At 35.9% G+C, this 24879-nt stretch overlaps 1 protein-coding gene across 2 annotated transcripts in view; it reads right to left on the minus strand.

Moving 5' to 3' along the window:
- LOC123880800 (NAD(+) hydrolase sarm1) overlaps positions 1–24879 on the minus strand; it is a 92839-nt gene that overhangs the window by 55021 nt on the left and 12939 nt on the right. The window lies entirely within an intron of this gene.

Here is a 24879-nt window from a genome sequence, read left to right on the forward strand (position 1 = left end):
ACCGTGCCTTTTCTACGCGCATCTATTGTTTGTACAACTGTTTTATTCACAACCAGCAAAATAACAAATTATATTATATTCGAACACTCATAAAGTCTACAGTCACATTTTTATATCGTCGAGGATTATTTCACGATCGACGCATACATCCACGCGCGAGCCTCTTTTCAAACTAAATTTTGGTCTGCATAAACTGTTGCTTTTATCAATTCAGCCGATTCGTCCCTCACGCAGTCGCTCGTCTCACTCTCTCGGCGCATACGTGCCATAAGCACAAAAGAGATAACATATAACTTGCCCCGCACACGATATAAGTACAAAGATCGTAAGTACTAACGACGTATGTACATTGTACGAGACATGTGTTGTACTACTCTGTGTAGATAATATTATATTCAGTACAGTGTTTCTCAATAGAGCCTCTACAATAGACGTCATATGACAGTTGCTAATAAACTTAAATGCATTTAATTAATAATTATTTATCTTTATCTTTTGATAATAATTAACTTGATTTTATAATTTTAATTTTATCGGACAGAGAAATATTTAATTAAGTATGAATAATGGAAATTAAAATTAATACATACCTATATACCGCGTCGGTAAAATTTATTTTCATTAAAGCGTACTGTATAAGTAATAAAATAAAAAAAATCTGTAAACTCTACCTAGAGTCTACATACCTAATAGGTACTCGTCCCATTAAAAGTTATTAGAGGAAGATACCTTCTACACTTCTACCTATCAATCCGCTCCTCTAAGATTTTTTAATTATCATCGCTTTAATTTCATTTTTGTTTAATTTTAATAGACGCGTGTGCATGCATATGCAAAAACCCGCATGTATGCTACTTCAAGAGATAACGTTTTTAACCGACTTCAAATAAAGCAGGAGGTTCTCAATTCGTCGGAATCTTTTTTTTAGATAAGTGATTTAAATCTAAAAATTAGAGCAAATTATAAAAGCAAAATAAAAAAAAATATTAGCTCCTACCAAATTCGAAATATTTATTTATATTTTGTAGGTAAATAAAAAAAATCCTGGAAAAATGTGATTTTCCGTAGAGGTACTTAGTGGAAATTGCATGCTCAACTACGTTAGGTAAGTTAAGTTTAAAGATACTTAAGAATGATGAAAAAGATAGCTATCTATAGGTATACATGAGCCAACCCCATATTAAATGAAAGAAAAAAGCCAAATATTTCATCAAAATAATGAAAAAGTAGGTATTCATCGCGATGACAAATCAACCGAATCATTTGATTTTGCATCGTCCTTTGTGAATAAGGGTAGGTGTTACCTAAAAGGAAAATCAAGGTTTATGTGAAAGGATGATTCATAACAATGCACCAAGTGTTTTGTTTCCTTTCCGTGAACAAATTTTAACTTTATTTTATGAAGATAAAATACGTAGACGTATGTATATAAAGGATATAAATCAGGTGTTTTATTTGATGATATGTCGTACCTACGCGGCCATTAGGTAAAATTTATATTACAGAAATAGTAATGATATTTATGATATTATTAATTTCAAAAAACGAACTACGAAAGAAAAAACATTTGAAAATGGCGTTATCATTGATTTTTTTAACCCCCGACCCAAAAAGAGGGGTGTTATAAGTTTGACGTGTGTATCTGTGTATCTGTGTATCTGTCTGTGGCATCGTAGCGCCTAAACGAATGAACCGATTTTAATTTAGTTTTTTTTGTTTGAAAGGTGGCTTGATCGAGAGTGTTCTTAGCTATAATCCAAAAAAATTGGTGCAGCCGTTTAAGAGTTATCAGCTCTTTTCTAGTTTTCTTGTAGAAAAGAAGGTTACATAACCGTTAGGTTCATAATATTATGTCAATTGACAAATGTCAAGCTGTCAAGATGGACGTTGCCTTGATACATAATTATTTATTTGAAAATGATGTTTTGGAAAACTCTGATACTTTGGATCGTAGGCGCGGAATAGTCCAAGAAAATTGGTTCAGCCGTTTGAAAGTTATCAGGTCTTTTCGGTCTTTTCTAGTTACTGTAACTTCACTTGTCGGGGGTGTTATAAATTTTTAATTTACACTTGTTTCAAAAAAATTACAATCGGTGTCACTCGGGAACGAGAGATTTGTATCGATTTATAACGATATGATATAATTATCCTAATCTGTTCAGGTATTTATTAGTAATGTTTGAATAATGAAACTGACATAGTACTTACATGAACCTTGAAAACATTGCACCCCTTTTTTTGGGCTTTGTAATATAAAAAAAAAATCTTTTGACCATTTATTTTATCCTCGTTAAACTCTGAGATACTGGGGTAAAGTGTAGCCCTTTGGAAATAGAAAGCAATGACACATAAGCGTCGCGCCTCTGGTCGCGTCGCCGCGTCGTCGGTCTCCGCGTCAACGCAAAGCAAAACCGTCCGACGACGCTGACGCCGTGTTTGACGGCGCCTGCTTTCTGGGGCTAGGTGTTATTATTTTGAGAATGGTTGTCTCAGTTTCTTAACTCATTACTTTACAAATACATATCCAGTAGATAATATGTATTATGTAGGTATAGAGGAGTCCCGTTCAAACTCTGACAATATTAATAAATAATTTATTAGCGGAAATCTGTAAAACTACTGGAAGCTCTTTGAAGACAATATCTAGTTACCTAGATGTATGGTAGGTAGTTGCGTCATAATATCAGTAGGTACCTACTCGTATTATAAATGCGAAAATGAGTTTATTTGTTGGTTTATCCTTCAATCAGACTGTAACGGAAAAACGCCGGCGCCGGATCGGCGTCATTTTGCATGGATTATGGATATACCTACCTAGTTAAAGCGATGGAGAGTGACATAGGCTACTTTTTATCCCGGAAAATCAAAGATATCCTATGGGAATTTGAAAATCTAAATCTACTAGGGTCGAAGTTGCGGGCATCAGAGCTGGTCCAATATAATAGATAATGGGCACGTATCAGGACGGATATTAATTACATATCTAACTATTCGGTTTTATTTAGTTCAACAGTTTTCTATGTTACACTATTCGAATCTTCAGTGAAGAAAAAAAGCTGAAAGGAGCTGAGTGTAATTTTATAAATCATCATTCAACCCATCGCGCATCATAGGCCCACCATTGAGTAGGTACGGGTCCATTCAGAATGATAAGGATTTAGGTCATAGTTCACTACTCTAGCCAAGTGCGGATTGGCAGACTTCACACACCTTTAGAACATTACTTATGGAGATTTTTCGAGCATGTTGGTTTTCTCAAGATGTTTTCACCGTTAAACCGAGTGATATTTAATTCTATAATTGCATACCCAGGATTGAACTCCGAACCCCCAGAACTTAATAGGAAACCAAAGCCTTAACCACTAGGCTATCATAGCTCTTTTATAATAGATATATAATAGTATCAGATCTAAAAAGATTTTAAGACGAAGAACAAACACATTTTATTTTTATTTAGATACAACTTAGTCCTTCGCTGCAATCTCAGCTCGTGGTAAGTGATAATGCAGTCTAAGATGGAAGCGGGCTAGCCTAAAAGTGTATGGCCGTTTACTCACACTCCTTTGGTTTCTACACGCTTGGCGGTACGGCTTTACCAGTAGGGTGGTAATTAGCCACGGCCAGACCACACCAGCAAAGAAATTATAAAATTCCAAACCCCTGCCGGGAATCGAACCCGGGACCTCCCACTAATAAGACCACAGCGCCAGGTAAACCGTCAAAAAATTAATTAAAAACATGAAAAGAAAGAAAAAAGTGCACTAACTAACATCACCTGCTGGACAATCTTCGTCGAGTACTTGATACAAAACGAATTCCCACGTACACAGCATGTCACCGATTTCTTCAATTTCATATCACGCCTGATACGAATCACTTCACTGTCCACGTACACCAAAACCTCGCTTAGCATACGTCTGTTTCAAATAATAGTGTATTGAGTTCTGTCGCCAAGTGGACAAGAAAAATTAATCCGTGCTGCACTAAGCGAAATCAGCACAATCATTTTACACGACCGATATTTTTTGCGATTTCGCATTTATTGTAGGATAGTGTATTATGCAATTTACATTTAATTAATTAAAAAGCCGTGATAGACTAGTGGTTAAGACGTCAGCCTGTTACTCGAGGTCGGGTTTGATCCCGGGCACGCACCTTTTCGGAATTATTTGTGTTTTAATCGATTTGTGAAAACCTGCATTCCTGAAACTTCTCCTTAATGTGTGTGAATAAGAGGTGTGTGAACTGTGAAGTCAGTGAAAGGTGTGTGAACAGGTGTGTGAAGTGTGAATTGCCACTTGGCCAGCGTGGTAGACTATGACATGGTAGCCAAAACCCTTCCCATTCTTAGAGGAGACCGGTTCTCAGTAAAGCGCCGATCATGATGATGATGATGACTATGCAATTTAAATTAGCACATTAAATAAGTTTCAATAAGAATACTGAATACAGATTCCAAGAATTTATAAGCAAAACAAAAAAAAAAAATTCTCTAAGATTTCGTAATTATTACAATCAGCGTTTTGTAATACTTGTACTGCCTTACACTTACCAATAATATAGACTAAACTTTACTTAGATAAATGTTTTGGTAAATATGTAGCTGTGGAGTGTGTTACCATCCATCAGCCTCACCGCGTGCCCCCTTCAAAACCAAGTTTGGTGGACATCATACTAAAAGCTTCTATATCTAAAATCGGCTATTTTAACTTCGAGTAACTAAACCCTTTCCACCTTATATCTCCCAACTATTGGCTTCATTGGCGACCATTTGCCTGGCACACCTTTAGACCGAACTCCAAGGAATCTATTGGAATTGGTCTACAAAGAGAGAGTGAAGAGAGAGAACTCATTTCCAACATCATGCGGTGGAAGCTCACTTACTTTTGACAGACAGAAGCCCATAATTCGCATTCTAAAAATTCAACTCCAGGGAAAGAAACTCCGGGTAGGTATATACCTATGTAAAATTCACGTTATAATTAAAAGAGTAAATAAAACTAGAGCACCGTATAGTAAAAGTAATTGATCATTAGTTTGAGCTAGTTGAATGAAACCTATACATTTGCTTCATTTACAATAAAACTAATTTTAAATTTAAATCGGTCAATGCACTCTGAACGCCGAATGTGGACGTTAGTCCTGAGTGCACACCTTTTGACACCAATATCAAATCGCGGCGCTAGCAGTAAATTGTTTGCGCGGTGCACGTATCACGTATGCCGTATTATTGCCGACCTCGCTGCATGTTCATGCTACGTCACGTATTTACGAAATTTGAAGATTTTACTATCTATAGGTAGACGTATCTATTATATTATCTATATTATTTGCATGCGTATGCCATACAGATTTATCTGTTTTGATGGATTATAGCAAATTAAGATAGTAATTCCTTGTATAATTTAAAAAAAAATGTCTAATATACTTACTTTTTTTAAAGAATATTAGCCATGCTAATCATGACTAACGCTCCCCTTTCCAATTAAATTCCTCCAATTAAGTGTAAAGCCAGGAGTGGGTACGACAATAGGGCAACGGGTGGGGTTTGAACCGCCGACCGTTCAGAATTCAGTCCGGGGTTTAGCTGTTGATTATTTATTATTATTGATATCACCATTTAAGTAGGTACCTACCTTGGTATTAAATTTCGTAAGTTTCATTTATTTATAGGCAAGTAAGGGTCTACGTTCATGTACTAGGCGTAACTTTTGCCTTGTAAATGTAAATGAGCCCTTTGATGCCTAGGATAACGCTATACAAAGTCCTTAAGAAAACAATTGCTGTCTTGCGTCACTTTACCCACAGCGTAAATGAATTGTGAACCTAAATCAATAGTTGGCAAGAAATACGTGTGGTACCTATCCTTTTTCTAATCAGTTACCTACTTACAGTATCACGAAAAGCTGAGAAGTATCAAGCGAAGCCCGCTAGGTCTCTCCCCAAAAACCAAATATAAATACATTTTTTTTTTTGGAAAAACAGTTGTACAAAAACTGCAGCAGGTGCTACCGCTCACCTCTGAGATTTGACACTTAGGATTTATGAATTTATGCCACAATACTAATAATGCTCCTCGGACAGACGACAACGAAGTGATCCTAATAAGGGTTATTGGGTTAATTTTTCCTTTTGAGGTGGTACGGAATTAATTTGTAAGACTAGTATTCGCCATTAACCCTTCTAACCATTGAACTATTTAAGATTTATACTTAGTTTCTTTTTTAAATTCTGTTATTTTTAGGCGCTTTTCTATGTGAACTACTTGCCAGCCCCATCGCTACAAACGAAATGTGATGTGAGACATCATAATCCTATATGAACTTTCCTAGTGGCACGTGCCCAGATGTAAGTCTAAATGCTACAACAAACTTATTTTTATTAATTTTACTATTTACAAACCAAGATATCGAGGCTCGGATTGAATTGTTCTATACCGTATCCCTTTATCAAGTGATCTCTCAGTAAAATATTCATTCTTAAATCAATATTATTGATTTTGAATTTTGAAAACACTTTGGTATAGTGAGGTTTTGTGTTTTCCATTTACTCGTATTTAAGAGCCTTTGCCAATCGATCCGCCTCCTCGTTACCGATAGGATACAGTTATTATTTAGGTAGGTAGGTTGTTTGACACGTGTTGGGATAAATTATAAGAAACTGCGTATTTGGCGCTGAGCAACATTCAGCGAATGAAAACAACAGAAAACGTATCGCTGACCATCGTAATTGGAGACTTCGATGAGCCTACGAGACGCGTGGGAAGCTATATGCAAAAATAATGCAACAGAGGGAATAAATTAATAATTTAGTAGGCAATTATTATGGTTACGTATAATATGTTAATTTTTCCTATATAAAGGTACATGCAGACGGGCTGCTTTTGAACTCTGACTAAAGTAAACATTTTGTACTTCAATATTGCTACACAACTGCACACCAATTGCGCGCGGATTGAACACCATCAGCAGTTTTTTTTAATATTCAAATACTTACAAAGTCAAAATCGGGACGGTGTTCCACTTCCATAATTTTATCGACTACCAGGTTTTTAAAAATCCCGTGAGAACTCTTTGATTTTCCGGGACAGTTTGTAGCTTATGTCATTCTCCAAGTCATTGACTATATCCATGCCAATAATCACGCCGATTTGTTGCTCCGATGCGACGTGATTGAAGGACAAACCATCAAGCCTACAAAGAAGCAAACGTTCACGTAAGTAGGTATTTTATAACAATGGGTAGTGACCAGTAATAGTTGTAGTTGTCGTTTGCGGACCAATCCGTCGAATTCGTACCCCGTGAATGGGCGCCTTTATTCATCAGCTACATACCTATTAATAATAATATTATGCATATTATGTATAAATATAGAACTGTGGTTAATGGCTATGTAGTAAATGGTTTTATGTCTATCAATTATTTGCGACATGTTTAAGACGCCGTAAAATTGTATTTTATTATAATATACCTACCTTGGATTATTAACTGGGATTAACTATTGATGCAGTTCAAGTAATTACATAATACTAACAATACTTAAGCTTGGTCCTTAACATCCTTACCAAGTACCTACCCAAGAATAATTAATTTAATTATTATTAATAATTTTATGATCTTTCGGTTCCTACGGGAATCTTAATAATCCACGCTGGCATTATCTTGTCTCATTAAAAGTATTACACTTTTTTAAATAGAAATAGTGAGCAAACGAACAGGCGGGTCACCTGATGTTAAGTGATTACCGCCGCCCATGAACATGAGGAACCGCGAATGCGTTGCCAGCCTTTCGAGAATTTGTTGGTCCGCCCCTTGAATAACTTATGTTTGATTATTATTGATTGATTGAGTTAAGATTTCTGATTTTACTAATCAATTCTCATTGTTTTCATTAGTGTACAAAGATAAAACAAGTTGTGCTTTATCAACCGAGCACGTGCCTTAAATGTCAACACTCCCCGGTGTTGGATTTCAACACAAACAAAGACAATGCTGAAATGATCCTTTCTATAATTACTATTATCAGTACTTACTCGTTTTACGGTGATTGTGATTATATCTAATAGGTACGTAGAATCAAACCTAAATCCTATGAGCTGAGATGATCCTATTATTTTGATTTTTTTATTTGATTTGATTATGATTTAGTTGGTATAAAAGTCAATTGCCACCAAATAGAACAGCGCAGGTTAGAAGTCAGAACTCAGAAAGTAGTGCATTTCTACAAGATATGCGGTGGAGGTCGGCATTATTGAAGTGAAAGCTTTTGGGATAGGTAAAAACTGCAAGATCGCGTCACCTAATGTTAATAGTGCCTATAGATGTAAATGATTTTAATTAAGTAATTTTAAAATTTTATTAGTAAGTAGGTACTTACTACTATTAATTTAAAAACTCAAAAAAATACCATTGTTATTTCATAGTTTTGAGTTTTCATTTCTGACGGCAGTCCCCAAAAATTCAATTAGTTATTAAACTGCGTCATTTACTTATCAGCCAAATATCAGTATTACCACAGTTTAACGATGTATTACTAAGACTCCGCTGTCCGGTCCGTCCGTCCGTCCGTCCGACCGTCTATCCGCCAGCGTGCTGTATCTCACGAATCATATTAGCAGAACCGGTAGAGACTTGAAATTTTCACAGAATGTGTATATCTATTGCCGCTATAACATCATATAAAGTACCTAATAAAAATGGCTGACATGAAAATAAAAATAAAATCGTTTTTTTTTGTTTTAATTTAGATTTAAGTTTATTTTATAGAATTGTCAATTATTATTATACCTATTTCTGTACATTAAATAATTTTTCCAAAAAAAGGTCTTATTTCTTATACATTGGTATGGAACGTTTCTCTTACTTTACCGGTTTTCAATATTGCAAAGAATTTTCTTTTTTTTGTGAAAATTCTTGGCATTTGGCATCAAAAATGACGGTGTTGTCGGTATATTCATTAATAAAGAAATACATTACCTATACTTATCATAGTATAGACTACAGATAACTGTTTTGAAGTATTATTTATTTGACCTGTTTCTATGCAATAATTATGCGAATCAGCATGACTATCCATTCTTATTCAACCATTGCGATTCTTCGAACTAGGTAGGAACTCTATTAACTAAAAAACTGTGCATTAATATTATTTGTCTCTATCGAATTAAGAGTTAAGACGACTACATTTAAGAGAATAACCCTAACGCTTATCATACAAACGTAGTTTGGTTCTCATTTGAAGATTACCTAAACAATCAAAATCAATGAAATTTTACATAGATACAAATACTTATTTGTGTCTATGTTTTTACAGATTTCTGTAAAAAAAAATCTCAAAGATATTTCCTATGTTGGTATGTAAATCTTTTAAAACCTACACATTTTAACAGAATTTTTTAACGTAAAGGTATGGAATACAAATCCAAATATGAAATACAAACGTACGAAAGCACTGGAGAGTGCGCTAGGTTTATCATTCCATTGATTCTATTAAACTGTTTATTGATTAGGTACCTACCTACCTACTTCCATAAAGATATTATATTAGTCACACTCTATTTTCCTAGAAATTGAGCAGTGTTGTCTATAAAGACTCACAATAAAGGTAATCTAGTTTGCGTAATGCGTTAATGCTATCGCATAATCGTAACAATAAATCTCAAAGTGGCCTATTTTCAAACTATGCATAGCTATTAGCTACATCTATCTCGTCTGCACCGGAAATTAACACATTCCTACACATGTCTGCTTGTACCGATCCAAAACGTCAAGACAAAATTAAAACATTTGGGTCGAGATCATTCAGACTAGGTGTCATACCTAAATCCCAGTTTGACTCTAGAATCTAGATAGGTACCTAATCGTATTTAGGTAAAGTAAAGTAAATAAGTATTTATTTGGTAAAATATGGTAGGTAGGTATAGGTTAAGAAGGTGTTAAATAAAATAAAACACGCATATTATTTTTGTCGTTACCGACGACGGGCGTCCAAAAATATTTAGGTCCTACTTGTAGTCTCTAGATCTAGACTTTGTTATTTCAATATTAAGCCGTAGTTTTCCAAATATTTTTCTATGACGGCCATACGATAGGAGCAAATCAAAACATGCCTTAACAATCGGTTTAGGCTAGCCTTATTTATAAAGTCCTGGGCAAGTTATCAAAACAACGTTTAGGTTCCACGGTATCGATATAGAGCACCTTCTGGGTCGTAATTTGTTTATGATTATTATCACACTAATATTATAAAGGAGAAAGTTTGTATGTGTGTGTATGTGTGTATGTATGTTTGTTACTCCTTCACGCAAAAACTACTGGACGGATTGGGCTGTTTAAAACGGAGATAGATTATACCCTGGATTACCACAGGCTATTTTTTCAAATCATCGGAAAATCAAAGAGTTCCCACGGGAATTTTAAAAAACCTACATCCACGCGAACGAAGTCGCGGGCATCAGCTAGTAATTCGATAAATCTTTATCATGGGCTTCTTCATTCTTCTATCTTAATACCTAGATTTTTACTACCCATAATATGGCAATCATAAACGTATCACTACCCATCGATGTCCATAAAACTAGGTATAATATTATATACCTAATATTATAAATGCGAAAGTGTGTCTATCTATCTGCTACGGTCTACCGTTTCACGGACCATCCGTTTGTTTGATCGATTTAGGTACCTACCTTAAATATAAAAATAGCTTGGAACCTAAAAACGGCCTAACGGACACATGCCTAATCATTTTAATCCGCAAAAATCAATGACGGGATAAAAAGCATTTATAATCCGCGATTAAAAAAAACTAAATCCACGCAAACGAAGATTGCGGGCATAACCTATTCAAGAATAATAATAAGTTTATCTATTAGCGGGACGTAAAATACAATAGGTCTTGAATTGTGATCAATGATCAGTCTGACATTGGAATTTTAGCGCGTGTGGGAGTCAATCCAAAGCCCAAATTGTACTTCATCATAACCACGAGTAGAGTATACCTACCAGTACCAACAGCAGCCATAGAGTAATACAGGTTACAGAGAGAGATAATATGAGTACCTATACGATCTTAATGTTGTGTGAAATAACATAAGTATGCACTTACTTAAAATACGATCTTAAAAAAATAAACAAACAAGAAATTAATTACTCACAACAGTTTTTTTTTTTGTTAAAAAATAGTTAAGTAGGTACCTAAAATAGAATGAAAACGTGACGATAGGATTACTAAGTCTGAACTTTCATAGACTTTATTTACCTACCTACTTACCTATCTTGGAGTTTGTTATATTTTCGATACTTAGCCGATAAACTGATAGCGATGATAGCGAGTTGGATAATTTACCTAACTTGTTACCTACTTAACTTTCTTCAGGTGGCATTATCTTATACATTTTATGCAACACTGACATTATCTTACATACATTTTATGAAACACTAGCGATCCGCCCCGGCTTCGCAAGGGTAGCTTGTTAAAATTTTCATAGGGATCTCTGGCACTATGAATCTCTAATACTCAGGAACAACGTAGCTTTCTACTGGTGAAAGAATTTTAAGAATCGGTTCAGCAGTTCCAGATATTACTTTCTACAAGCAAACTTACAAACTTTACCTCTTTATAATAGTATAAGTAGATTGCGTCAGTGTTAAATTTTGTACATTCCTATTGTATATCAAAAATACGTCACACAAGCTCTTCAGATAAGGGTACCAATAATCGAGTTTACGTATTCGAAGAAATCCTAATCACTGAGCTGCGATGATACAATTTCCGTACCGCTGATAGTGATAATAATTTGATAGAGAGAGATATCTAATGGTAATTGTAAACAAATTAGGTAATATCCGGCTAAATAAATGACACTTTTCTGGTCTTATTGATTTTACATTTCCGAAAGATTCTGAGAAAGATAAAGCGTTAAAATTAATTTAAAAAAGGCACTGTTAGCACCTGTTAGGTCGTATGTACAATGATTTCCATTTGCCAGGAATTCCATGTTTTTAGGGAGAGAGTAGATTATGCGTTGACGTTTCCGGCCAATATTTATCATACAAAGGAATTCCTGTGTGACTAGTGCTTTAGAATCTGTTCGCAGGCAGGACATCCCAATAGAGTCGGCATAAAGTTATTTGTTTAAGTTTAGAGGCGGCCCACGCCACGTGCGCGGCCGCAAATTAGAATATTATGGTTTTATTGCCTCTCATTCATTGACCACTTCCCCCGGCCGGTTGACCTCCGCTTAATACGAATAATACGACTCCACTGAAACACAATATGTGTGCAAGTGTACTTTATGGTCATTCGGTAATAGCCGTGATTTCGACTAGATTTTGTGAGTGCTCTATTTACACGAGACGACCTACTTAATCAGGCTAATTGCCAACATTGCCGTTCTTAAAGAATAAGTACATACCTAAACAACAGCGGTTACTCCTAGTGTTTTTTTCCATTGATGAATGAATAAATTAAGAAATTAGCTAAATACATTACAGGTATCTACTTTGTTTATTTAAGGCTGTTCTTTTGGAAATCCTTTGCTTGATAACTTTTACTGATTAAATCATTCTCCCTATAGTCATTTCCCGTTGGCTTATCCTCAAATTCTGCAAGAATTACGAATACTTGCATTACTTACAATATCATGAATGGATGAGTAAGACTTTACTATTACGTGGTATAGGTAGGTAAATTAACTTTTTCTATTGCAGATTGTGATTCATCGCGATAATATGGCAAATCAATCAATTAAATGATTCCTTAAACAGCGCGTGACCTGGTCACCATAAAATTATATTGATTTAAGTGTTAATATAGGTATCTAGGTGTAACCGGCAAAAAAGGTAATATAAAAATTCTAGGACATAGAATACACCATCCAGCTAGGTAGGTCCAGTTTCGAGAAAGAGCTTATTAGCCGAATCTAAGTCGGCTGGGCAGCGTTCGGGAAGCTTCGAGATATCTTTTCGTCCAAAATTTCTCAGTGCTTGAAAAGCAAAGTCTTCGAACAGTGCGTGTTGCCAGTGATAACATTTGGAATTTGGATCCGAGACATGGTCGCTAAAATAGACGGTATAAGAAAGCTTAGTCATTTAGCGGGCGATGGAGCAAGCTATGCTTGGAGTTTCTCTACGTGATGAAATCAGAAATAAGGAGATCTGTAAGAGAACCAGAGTTACCATCATAGCTCAACGGGTTGCCAAGTTGAAGTGGCAGTAGGCAGGGCACATATTTCGCTAAACCGATACATATTGGGCTCCCAAGGTGGTAGAGTAGCGACCTTGAAAGCACGTTGGAAGAGCCTTAACAAGATGGACAAACGATAACAAATCGCAGGGAGCCGCTGGATTCAGGCGGCGCAAGACCGTGGCATGCTGAAGTCTTTAATAAGACACCTACACCCAGCCGTGGACATGAGACATCTATCGGTTGATAATGATTCTAGCAATCTGAGTATGCTGCTATTTTCAAGTATAAAATTAAGATTATTAGTTCAATGATTGCGAACCGCTTGAACTTTCATCGGTCGTAAGTGCTCGTTTCATATAAATATAATAAGACAAGAAAAAAAAAGGTTGTACCTAATTCCTCCTCCTCAAACAATCGATTATTGCAGTTCGCTATGCAGTGCAGCTTTAAACAGTCCGTATGAGTCATGAATCATGATGCTTCAGGCAATCCGTGTATGGCCACTCTTAAAGTTAGAAAAAGTGCAGTTTTCCCTTTATGCGGAGGTGGGCTTTCTTTCTCGCTGAGTCACCTATACAAAGAATCATCACTCACCGTTATAGTGCATTTGATACACTCACAAATTCAGACTTACCTGAAACAAAATGACGGAAATCTTTAATAAATCTCGCATTACTGGGTTATTGGTGGTAAATCACTGGGTTGATTCATGTATTAAGTTTGCGGGTAGACGAGCCCGTAAAAATAAGTTTACATTGTTAGTAAGAGATAGGTTATCGCATCACGCGATCAAGACGACTAGAGACTATGTATTGTAATATAAACAATTACTCATAAAGCTAATGACCTTAGTCGCATTTTTTCAGTAATTTTGCATTTAATCTTCTTGACATGATAGTAATTATAATGAGAGCCATAAGTTGGACTACGTGAAATTAAATATTTTAATATTTAGCCTAAGTCATGTACCTAAGTAAGTATAGGTAAATACATATTTGTGTGATAATTTTGTAAATGAAAATTAAATGGCCTAATTCGCAGAAGAACAAAAGCGACCGACATAGCTCAAAGGATTAGCAAGCTGAAGTGGCAATGGGCAGGTCATGTCTGTCGTAGAACCGACGGCCGATGGGGCAGACGTGTTCTGGAGTGGAGACCGCGTACGGGGGACGCGCAGTGTGGGACGACCTCCTTGCCCGCTGGACCGATGACCTGAAGAAGGTGGCGGGGAGCGGGTGGATGAGGAAGGCGGAGGACCGTGTTTGGTAGCGTGCTCTTGGAAAGGCCTATGTCCAGCAGTGGACGCATACAGGCTGATGGATGGATGGATGGATGGATGGAACCACAAAACGATAACATTTTGTACTTATCAGAAATTCATAACTCAGACTAATGATATGTTTATAAAGATATAGTATACTTAATTATAGGTTAGGGTTTCTGTGGCATTGTATGAAGCCGTTCGCGCGTATTTTTTTCGCGAGTGTGTGCGGTTTTACAAATATGTAAAAAATCCGTATTATCATGACACAAAATTCCGCGGAAAAAATTGCGTAGTGAAAATTCGCAGTAAAGTAACAGGCTTGCCCTTAACTTTGTAGTTAGCTCATCATAAATCAGTGAATAAGGCCTGGCCCTCTTTTTATCCGACTAGGGCGAAGCCGAAAGGAAGGGTTATGATTTTAGCCGTTGTAGTCGTAAGTAACTATGTATGTATTTAGGTATCTAAATATCTCATGAGCAGTGAGTAATTTATAGGTCATTTTTTAAATCTAATTTCAAGTCGATTAAACAGGAAGCTTAAAGTATATTTTTTATAGTCATTAGCTATTCACGTCAATATTCTATAATAATAATTAACTTAATTGGTACCTACTGCCGCAGGAGTAGGAAATACACATAATAAACATATAAACACCAATAACATGCTCGCCCAGTTCATGGTCATGTACATGCTTACAATGTTTCTAAATCACGCTAGCGAAAATAGCACACTTGAATATTTTATTTTAATTGCAAAATTATATCACGATTCACATGATTGTTTAATTAAAATATTATCCTACATTGCATAATATAAGGATAGTTTTCAATGAGGCCAGAATTAATAGGAGTAGGTAGAAATAGGCAGGGATCGAAGTAATAACCGATATTAATAATTATCTGATTTATTTTTGTTACCTATAACCTATGAAGATGGTTCCCAGCTAAGTGAGCTATGTAAAAGTAATGAATTATTTCCATAAAGTTACATAATATTACATTTTAGGGATACTGGTTGGTAAAACTTTGATTGCATTAAAGCCAAAAAAGCTAAGTAGATTTTGAACTCGTTACAACTCGTTACTCGTCGACAATGTCAATAATGAACTCAGAGGATTTTGTTTCCAGCTAAACAAGTAACAACGTAAAGATTGCTAGATTTCTCTTTCTCTCCAGTCGGTCTCGATGGTCCCGAGCAACCGCCGAGTTTCTTGCTGGTTCTTCTCGGTAGGAACGGCATTCCGAACCAGTGGTAAATTATTTTGACGATTCCAAAGCACTTGTAAAAGTTTATTTGAATAAAAATCTATTCTATTGTATTCCCGCATTCGAATGAGGATCGTGATGACTGATGATCCTCGAGAGTCAGCAAATTATTTAAATTTTAAATGTTGGTTTACCTCTTTCATAGGTAGGTAGGTAATTGCATCTTTTGTCGTCGATTCGTCATAGATAAGTAACAAGTAAACCATAAGTAAATAAGGCAGGCGCGTGGTTAGACATACTTACCTACTTCTTGATAAAATACCAATTTTATCAGTAATTGCAAATAACGTTTGAATACGAATATCTAGTAACTATTTTATTTTACCTAACAATAATTACATCTACTTAATTTAATTTTTGTAATTATGTAATGTTTGTAGTTATGTATGTTTTTGTAATTTTGTAATTGTGTATTTTTAAAAATTTAAAAACATATAAAAAATAACTATGAAAAATGTGCAATTATTTTAAAACAACATTTTTTTGCACCATTCTATTCTATTTATAAAAAATTTGTAGTAAGTAATTTTGATTAAAAAATAAAAATAATATAGAACTTGCTTTGTATTATGAATACGAAAGTAAAAATAATATAGAATTTGCCTAGAGGACTTTTAATGATTCATTTGTATTAAAAATGCAAAAGGTGTCTGTCTGTAACCTTTGACGAATAAAAGTGATACAGAGATAGAGTGCATCCAGGAGACGGCTTCTTTTTATTCCGGAAAATAAGGAGTTCCCACGTGATATTTAAAAGCTCATCCATTTAACCGATTTTGATCCTCTGAACATCTGAATATCAATCTGACATCTCGGAAACTAATATGGTGGAAAACGTAAGGAAATCCATACAATAGTTTCTTAGATGCTAATCAAAGCTAGCGAATAGACAAACTCGGCGGAGGAATTCGGTTTTAATGTGTAACAGTGATAGTGAAGTATGTATTTAGTACCTACCTACTGTGATAGTGATTTTGTCAATAAATGATGACGACAAAAAAAAGATTCCGATGAATTGAAAACCTCCTCCTTTTTTGAAGTCGGTTAAAAATTACTGATATCATGTAAATGTCCATTACCTCACTAAAACACAATTCTTGGTTGGCATGTTTTCGTTCCTCCTCGTTCTCAGAATCGATTTTTCCCGAAATTCACGGATTTCAGGTTATTAGTGTTCGTTTTCTTGAAAAATGAGAATGAGATAAAGATTGGCTAATTGCTTGTATTAACCGAATATGAAACGTGGAGTATTTCGGTATTTTAAACGTACCTAAATATAATGTTCTGGTTTTGAACAGAAATTTACTGTTTATTGTCGTAGTAGGTACGAGTAGGTAGGTATGCGCCTCGCCGGCGCCTGCGGCCTAACAAAGAAGACATTATTTCTATTTACTTACAACATCCTACATCAATGACTTACAAGGTTCGTTTTATTCTCGAATGTCAAGTTATGACTTCTAGTAATATGGGCATTTTATCGCAAAACATTATTGGTTACAATGTAATGGTACGAGTAGTTCTTCCCATTCCTTCGAGGAGCTGACCGCGCGTGGGCCGTCATAATATTATGTAATTACCTACTTTGTTCTGAGTCTCGGCTGCTGGAGTGTTATTGGAGTCCTGCTACTCATGACTATTTCGGTAAACAAGTGTAAATTAAAAATTTATAACACCCCCGACAAGTGAAGGTTACAGTAATTAGAAAAGAGCTGATAACTTTCAAACGATTGAACCGATTTTCTTGGATTGTTAGCTAAGAACACTCTCGATCAAGCCACCTTTCAAATAAAAAAAAACTAAATTAAAATCGGTTCATTACTTTAGGAGCTACGATGCCACAGACAGATACACAGGTACACAGATACACACGTCAAATTTATAACACCCCTCTTTTTGGGTCAGGGGTTAACAAAGCTAGTTTTCACAAATGTGTTTGACGCAGATCGATTTTATTATTGTACTTACTTAATTATAATGCAGAATAATTATAGTCCAGAGGATTGGCTTGAGTAAACATAAAAATATTATGAGAACCGCATTCTACATGATCTGTGAGCAACCCATCGCCGGCCCACCACTGAGCACTTCTCTTCTCTCAAAATGAGAAGGTTTAAGTCATAGTCCGCCACGCTGATCCAGTCCGGATCGACAGATTTCACACATCTTTGAGAACATTATGAAGAACTCTCAGGTATACAGGTTTCCTCGCGATGGTTTCCTTCACCGTTAAAGTACCTAACTATTTAATTGCTTAAAACGCACATGCCCGTAATTTTGAAAAGTTAGAACAGCGCGCCCGGAGTCGAACACCCGACCTAACGAATAGAAGGCCGAAAGCTTAACCACTAGGCTACCACCGCTTGAAACTTTTACTGAAATTCGGCACAAAAGTATATTTTAAGTTACTTAGATTAGAGTTAGGCTAAATTTTACAAGCATGACTATTCGCATATTTCATTCACATCTTTCTCTTTGCACTCGTTTGGAAATGTCTTAACAGACTTTTAGCACCGTCCTTCTAGAATCTAGTACTAAGAATTACTACTAATATTACTCCTGCATAATGGCAGTAGAAAACACGCGAGGAAGAATAGCTGCCATTTCTATTTTACTTTAAATGTACGTTAAGGATATTCATGCGCCTGATAAATATACGCCGGCAAAATGCCTTACGCTAACACTTGCATAATTCCCTTAACATGGCGCTCTGTGTCATCTTGAACTTTATGAATTAAAAAATTTATAACACCCCCGAAGATCCAAAGTATTTGAGTTTTCCAAAACATCATTTTCTAATAAATAATTATGTATTTAAGCAACGTCCATCTTGACAGCTTGACATTTGTCTATTGACATTATATTATGAACCTAACGGTTATCTAACCTTCTTTTCTACAAGAAAACTAGAAAAGAGCTGATAACTCTTAAACGGCTGAACCAATTTTTTTAGATTATAGCTAAGAACACTCTCGATCAAGCCACCTTTCAAACAAAAAAAACTAAATTAAAATCGGTTCATTCGTTTAGGCGCTACGTTGCCACAGACAGATACACAGATACACAGATACACAGACACACAGATACACAGATACACACGTCAAACTTATAACACCCCTCTTTTTGGGTCGGGGGTTAAAAAAAATTGGCATAAGACATCAACTATAGGAATATTATAAAGAGGAAAAGTTTGTAAGTTTGGTTTGTAGGAAGCAATCTCTGGAACTACGGAACCGATTTTGAAAATTCGTTCAACAGTAGAAAGCTACAGCTATATTCCTGAGTGAAATATTATTATGCTATATTTTATTTTCAAAAAATTAGAGATCGCTACGAAAATTGTAAGCCCTAGAAGCTAGGTTTCCTAAAATGTTAAATTAAAATTCAGGGCAGTCAATTCCAACTTGCGCATAACTGCGCTTAACAATAAAGTTAAATTAATTGATTACCTAAAGATTTAAATTACCAATCTACTTAGGTGCAATAGGAACTACTACAGAGTACAGACGAACGACAAACTAAGTTTATCGAAATATTCTTGTAATGGACTAAGAGCACGTGGGGGCCAGACCTTCGTCATTTTATAAAAGCTGAAAGGTTCTATGCGCATTGTCCCAAAACAGGTAGGAACGATTAGCGACTATGAGGTTTCGATCAGCGTGGCTTTGCCAGACAACAAGTAACAAAGGTCTATAAAATCTTTCGTCAAATTATAAAGTGTAATTTTTTATATTGCCACTTACCACCAAGTGAGATTGCAGTCAAGGGCTAACTTGCAAATACACCGATCGGATACTCCGAATTACAATCTCGACCTGTCGCGAACTATACTTAAAACATAGCTATAGGCTGCTTTTCCACCAGAGATGTGCTATGCTACGTTGTTGTTATGGATGCGTTTGATATCCACCAATCAATTCATTGGTGCACATAGCTTAGCACTGGTGGAAATGGATTCAACTAAGATATGTTTTTGTATGGAAGGATGCGTGCTATGGATGCGTGCTATGGATGCCTGCTATGGGCCGTCGCGAATGGTGTAGCTATGTGCAGGCACGGCAGGATGCGTGAGCGCCTCTCTCCTCACCGCGTCGCTCTCACCGCTTCCCTACTATCGATACATCGCATAGCTCGAGCTGCGCATCTTTTTCGCGCAGCTACTTTGCGGCGGCGCATCTTCATAGCGCATCCTCCTCGCACAGCTAAGCTTAGTATTGGTGGAAACGGTCATATATCTTCGTAGCATAGCTGCATAGCACATCTTTGGTGGAAAAGCACCCTGAAGATGTCGTTCGCCCGCGATAGGCCTAACGGAAAACGTCTCATTACTTCGTTACCGAAAGAATTTGACTGTTTTAAATTCGACCGTAATTCGGTGGCTTGTAATTTACCGGTAACGTGCCGAATGTCGGCGAGGAACAACGGGGTCATTGCCCCGGCAACCGGAGTGGCAAGTGTACGGGATGGCAAATGACACTATCATATTACTCCTTTATTCAATTTTCCTGCGACTAAGCAAGACGGACGAGCGTGCGTATCACCTATCGCAAAAGTACCTACTTGAATGTGCTGTCTAAGATTTTTTTTTAAATGCTAGTTGATCTGCCCTGGCGTCGCTCGGGTAGAATTCCTTAAAACACTTTCACAGGCGAGGCTAACGTTACAGAGAAACATTGTACTTACTATTGGTCAACTTTGGGGTCCTAGGCACCCTTAGGTTCAATTCCTGGATAGAGGCATGGGTTTTTCTGTCAATTTTTAAAATTGTCAAATTCTCAGTACGTACTACTCGGAATTATGAAATCGGCCGCGTTCATACAAGACACACACAAATAAACAAAGAGCTGTTTCAGAGAGCACGTAAAGTCGTCAGTCTTGCGTCTAATCTCTCTCCGGTCGTCTCGGATCGCTGTCCCAAGGTGCACCCGTTTGTGCATGCAAAGAAACGTAAGTGAAGAGAACCAGAGAAAAGAAGTATACAAACTATATAATTACAACTAGATAGGTACCTAGGTAAAGGTCCAAATGAGCAGCCTAAAAACACCATTAGGTACCTAGTTGGAAAGTAAAATATTTCCAATGATAAACAATAATCCTGCGTAAAAAGTACCTAGGTCTTAGCCTAGTCCAAATTCCTACCTCATGTAGGTATTTAAACCATTTTAATCTTGAAATGCCTAGGTAAGTAGACATTATGCTTCCTTAGATAGCATTTAACCACTATTATATAGCAAGTACTTACAGCGGCATTCATAAGTCACTCACAATAAAATTACAAGCGTAGAAATTAATGTTAATCGCTTTTATGAATGTGTACCCAGTAGAGCAACCTCGGGCGCCATTAGAGGTGTCAAAGGGTGATAATTTAGACGCATCATCATTGGGACCACACGCGGTATGTGAAAAGTCAATTGGGTAATTGAGTGGCTTGGAAATAGACCTAGGCATTATATTATACGACACGATCACGTTACGATCGATCGCTTTACTTGTTGGTAAAATGGAAGAAAATCCCACAACGACATAGATTTAGACTTGACGATTCCTTTTTTCTTTAGTCTGCTAATGTCTCCGCCACGTTAACATTATCTTGTATGAATTAATTATTGTAAAACTAATATGTTCAGTTTAAAACCCGCGTTTAATTTATATTTATTTAGGTTATGGGCCCAGCACGCTACCAATTTCTATAATATATACAGAGACCTAAATAAATGAAGAAACATTTTTAACTGACTCCTTTCATTGAAATTTTTGAGTTATCATTATAGCACCAAAATACTGCGGACCTATACTCAGGGCAACCAGGTAGCTAGATTAACAACTTAGATTTTAGGTAGGTACGTAGATACGGAGATCCGCGGAGTGACTCTAATTTGAGGGTTCCGTACATAAAAAATGCCAACAGGACCTTATTACTAAGCCTCTGCTGTACGTCCGTCAGTCCAGCTGTCGGGGCTGTATCTCATGAACCGAGGTAGGTAGAGAGTTAAAATTTGTATAGATTGAGTTTTTTTTTTTTTGCCGCTTGACAACAAAAATATTTCTAGTTATTTCTTGTAGGATGCTACGGAACCATTCGTGTGAGAGTCCGATTCGTAGTTGAGTGGTTTTTACCTATTACTTAATCTATACTAATAAATAAAATTGGACTGTCTGTCTGTAATTTCGAAATAACTACCGCATATTAAGGCCATATGGTTATTTGAACGATACCATAACTGAATCACACGTTTTAAAAATTTTTGTCTGTCTGTCTGTCTGTCTGTCTGTCTGTCTGTCTGTCTGTTTGAAAAGGCTAATCTTCGGAACGGCTGAACCGTTATTTTAACGGGATTTTCACATACAAGTAGAGGATTGACCAGGGTGTAACATAGGCTACTTTTTTAAACGACTTTCAAGAAGGGAGTTGTGTTTTTCTACCTATGTACACCGAAATCTCCGAGATTTCTGAACCGATTTGCGTCATTTCTTTTTTAATCGATAGAGGAACTTTGCGACATTGTTTCATAAAAAATTTGGATTCCAACTCCTCAATCCTGATGCTGCAGGGGATCTAATCAATCCACGCGGGCGAAGCTGCGGGCATCGGCTAGTAACATAATAATGTTAGTAGCAAGAAGGACACAAAGACGATATTTGCAGAAACCCGGATCTTCAAATCAGCGTTCAGAACTTGCGCGGAACGATTGAAATCAACTTTGTGTGAGCGCAAATTATTATTAGGTATGTAAATACGGGTAAAAATGATTGCTGTTAAAATATTGCGTTTGCGGTTGGGTTTTCATATTTCTGTCAGTTGTCACACATTGCAAGACTTATAAGCTAGGTATTGAAATTATTTGTCTTGTCGTTTGTGTGCGCATTACTCAAAAATCGTAGAATGATTGTTATTATAGGTGAAACAGGATGTGTCTTGGGCATTTTGGCTTTCTTAAGGTGACCGAATACGAGACGAAAGCGAATATATGCAACGCATTTTTCTTTCAATCTGTGACGTCGCCAGTAAAAGTCAGTCTTATCAGGTACATTAACAAATACTTATTTTACCAGTGGTCGACATTGACTTGAGTCCATGACCTATGCAATTTTACAGTGCGCTTCACGCTTTTGACATCACTCATATTTTCACTTTTCAGCAATGAAAAATGCCCCTATTGCAGCTGCTCTGTAGTGACTCCGGGTAGGTTTTGAGAGGTTGAGACCTATGAAACTCTTTGACTCACCTATAACACGGGGACGGAGCCCCATAGATTTCTTAGAGAATATTATTTCAAGTTTACATCGCTCGGCTTATTAGAAGTTGGGCATACATTTTCATCATGCGTTTAAATGTAAGTTATATTTAGAAGAGAATTTCATCGTGGGCGGTTCCCGTCATTATCTCAATCTAATGGTTCTGAACTATGTTTGAAACTGAACAATGACTCATTTACAATGAAAAATCAAAAAATTAGGCTCTGTCTATTTGTGTGCATCTCAATGAACACTTATCCTATACTTACCTAAATCTTTTTAACTAGTAGATCTACCTATTTATAACCTACCTAACTACGATAGATATGGTTACATAATAATGCCCCAATAGGTACTGAGATATACCTACCTACCTTGACCTATTATTCTTATTATTTATTTATCTTTGTATTACGCCTATTCTTATTATTTATCTACCATTTGCATTGTATTATTTGTATTACGCAAATAAGGTAATTAGTACCTAGCAGTCTTGAGTTATTATGTCAGTTATATCATGAGAAAGCTACAAATACGAGTCTTTACTAGCTACACTACTGCTACACCCTGTACACAGCTGTAAAACCTTAGCAATTTAGGTGATCATCATATTAATATACCTTATCTTTCTAGTTTCCATAATAAAGTAGGTATGATATTCTCTACTAAAAGTAGGTTGTAATAGTAGATTAATTTAGACTCATAGAATAGAAAATAATAGACTTGTTACGTTTTTAGTGGTAGTTGTAACTCGTAGTAGGTAATAACTAATAATGCCATAGCATTATTTTTATATTTACCTTCATTTATTATTCCTTTACACATTATGATTGCTATGACTTCGTTTCGCAAGCAGATTATATTATTAATGATGATTTAAGAATACTTTTGGCGCGGTGCCTGTTGAAAATTTTCGCGCTTCGTTCGTTTTGTCAATTTGAATTAAATCAATGTACTTATATCAAAGTAAAATAATGTTAGGGGAAGTCCGGGAGAGTTGAACCGCTTTTTGCTTAAAGTGTCGTATTTTCTTATAAATGAGGCTTAGTGATTCAATTGTAATTATAAACAGTAGCTTATTTATTTAGGATTACTTATGCATAATTACTTTTTCGAAATTATAATACTGAAATATGTTATACATATTTGAATGAAAAATGGGATTTGGGTCAACTCTCCCCAACCCGAGGGACACTTGAACCGGGGTCTGGGGAGAGTTGAACATAGCATTTTAAAGGGGAAAATAAAAACATTTTGTAGCTTAAATTACAGATATATTAAACAAAACATCACAAAATGAAAGTAAATTATAAATAAACATAGCTATTGCTTTTCTTATAAAGAAAAAACCGATGTGAGTCAGACTCGCGTACTCGGAAATTTTTTCCAACATTTTGCACGATAAATCAAAAACTATGATACATAAAAATAAATAAAAATCTGTTTTAGAATGTGCAGGTAAAGCCCTTTCATATGATATCCCACTTGGTATAGTTATCTTATTTTGAAAATTGAAACATATTTTAATTTTTTTTTTAATGATGTAACCACAAATTCGCGGTTTTCAGATTTATTCCTGTACTTGTGCTATAAGGGTTCCGTTTTTCCTTTTGAGGTACGGAACCCTAAAAAAAGAAAATTTCAACATATTCTTTAACATTCCATAATCAACATAATTATTAAACATTTCGCCAACAAAGTTAAATATATAACGTTTCTTTAATCAAATTTGTTGGTCTTTCTTAACCTTTTCATCAATATCTTGTGTAACTCCTACGCATATCTCATGGACGTAATATCTTCGGCATAAACCACATAAACGTATAGTCATAATTTCTTCTGATGTGCAAACAAAACAATACCAACGATCATTCACGTCAGGAATTCTGCAAAATCACTATTACTGGAACTATCAGCGTACCAACATCT

This window comes from Maniola jurtina, chromosome 3 (assembly GCF_905333055.1).
Source record: "Maniola jurtina chromosome 3, ilManJurt1.1, whole genome shotgun sequence".
Taxonomy (NCBI): domain Eukaryota; kingdom Metazoa; phylum Arthropoda; class Insecta; order Lepidoptera; family Nymphalidae; genus Maniola; species Maniola jurtina.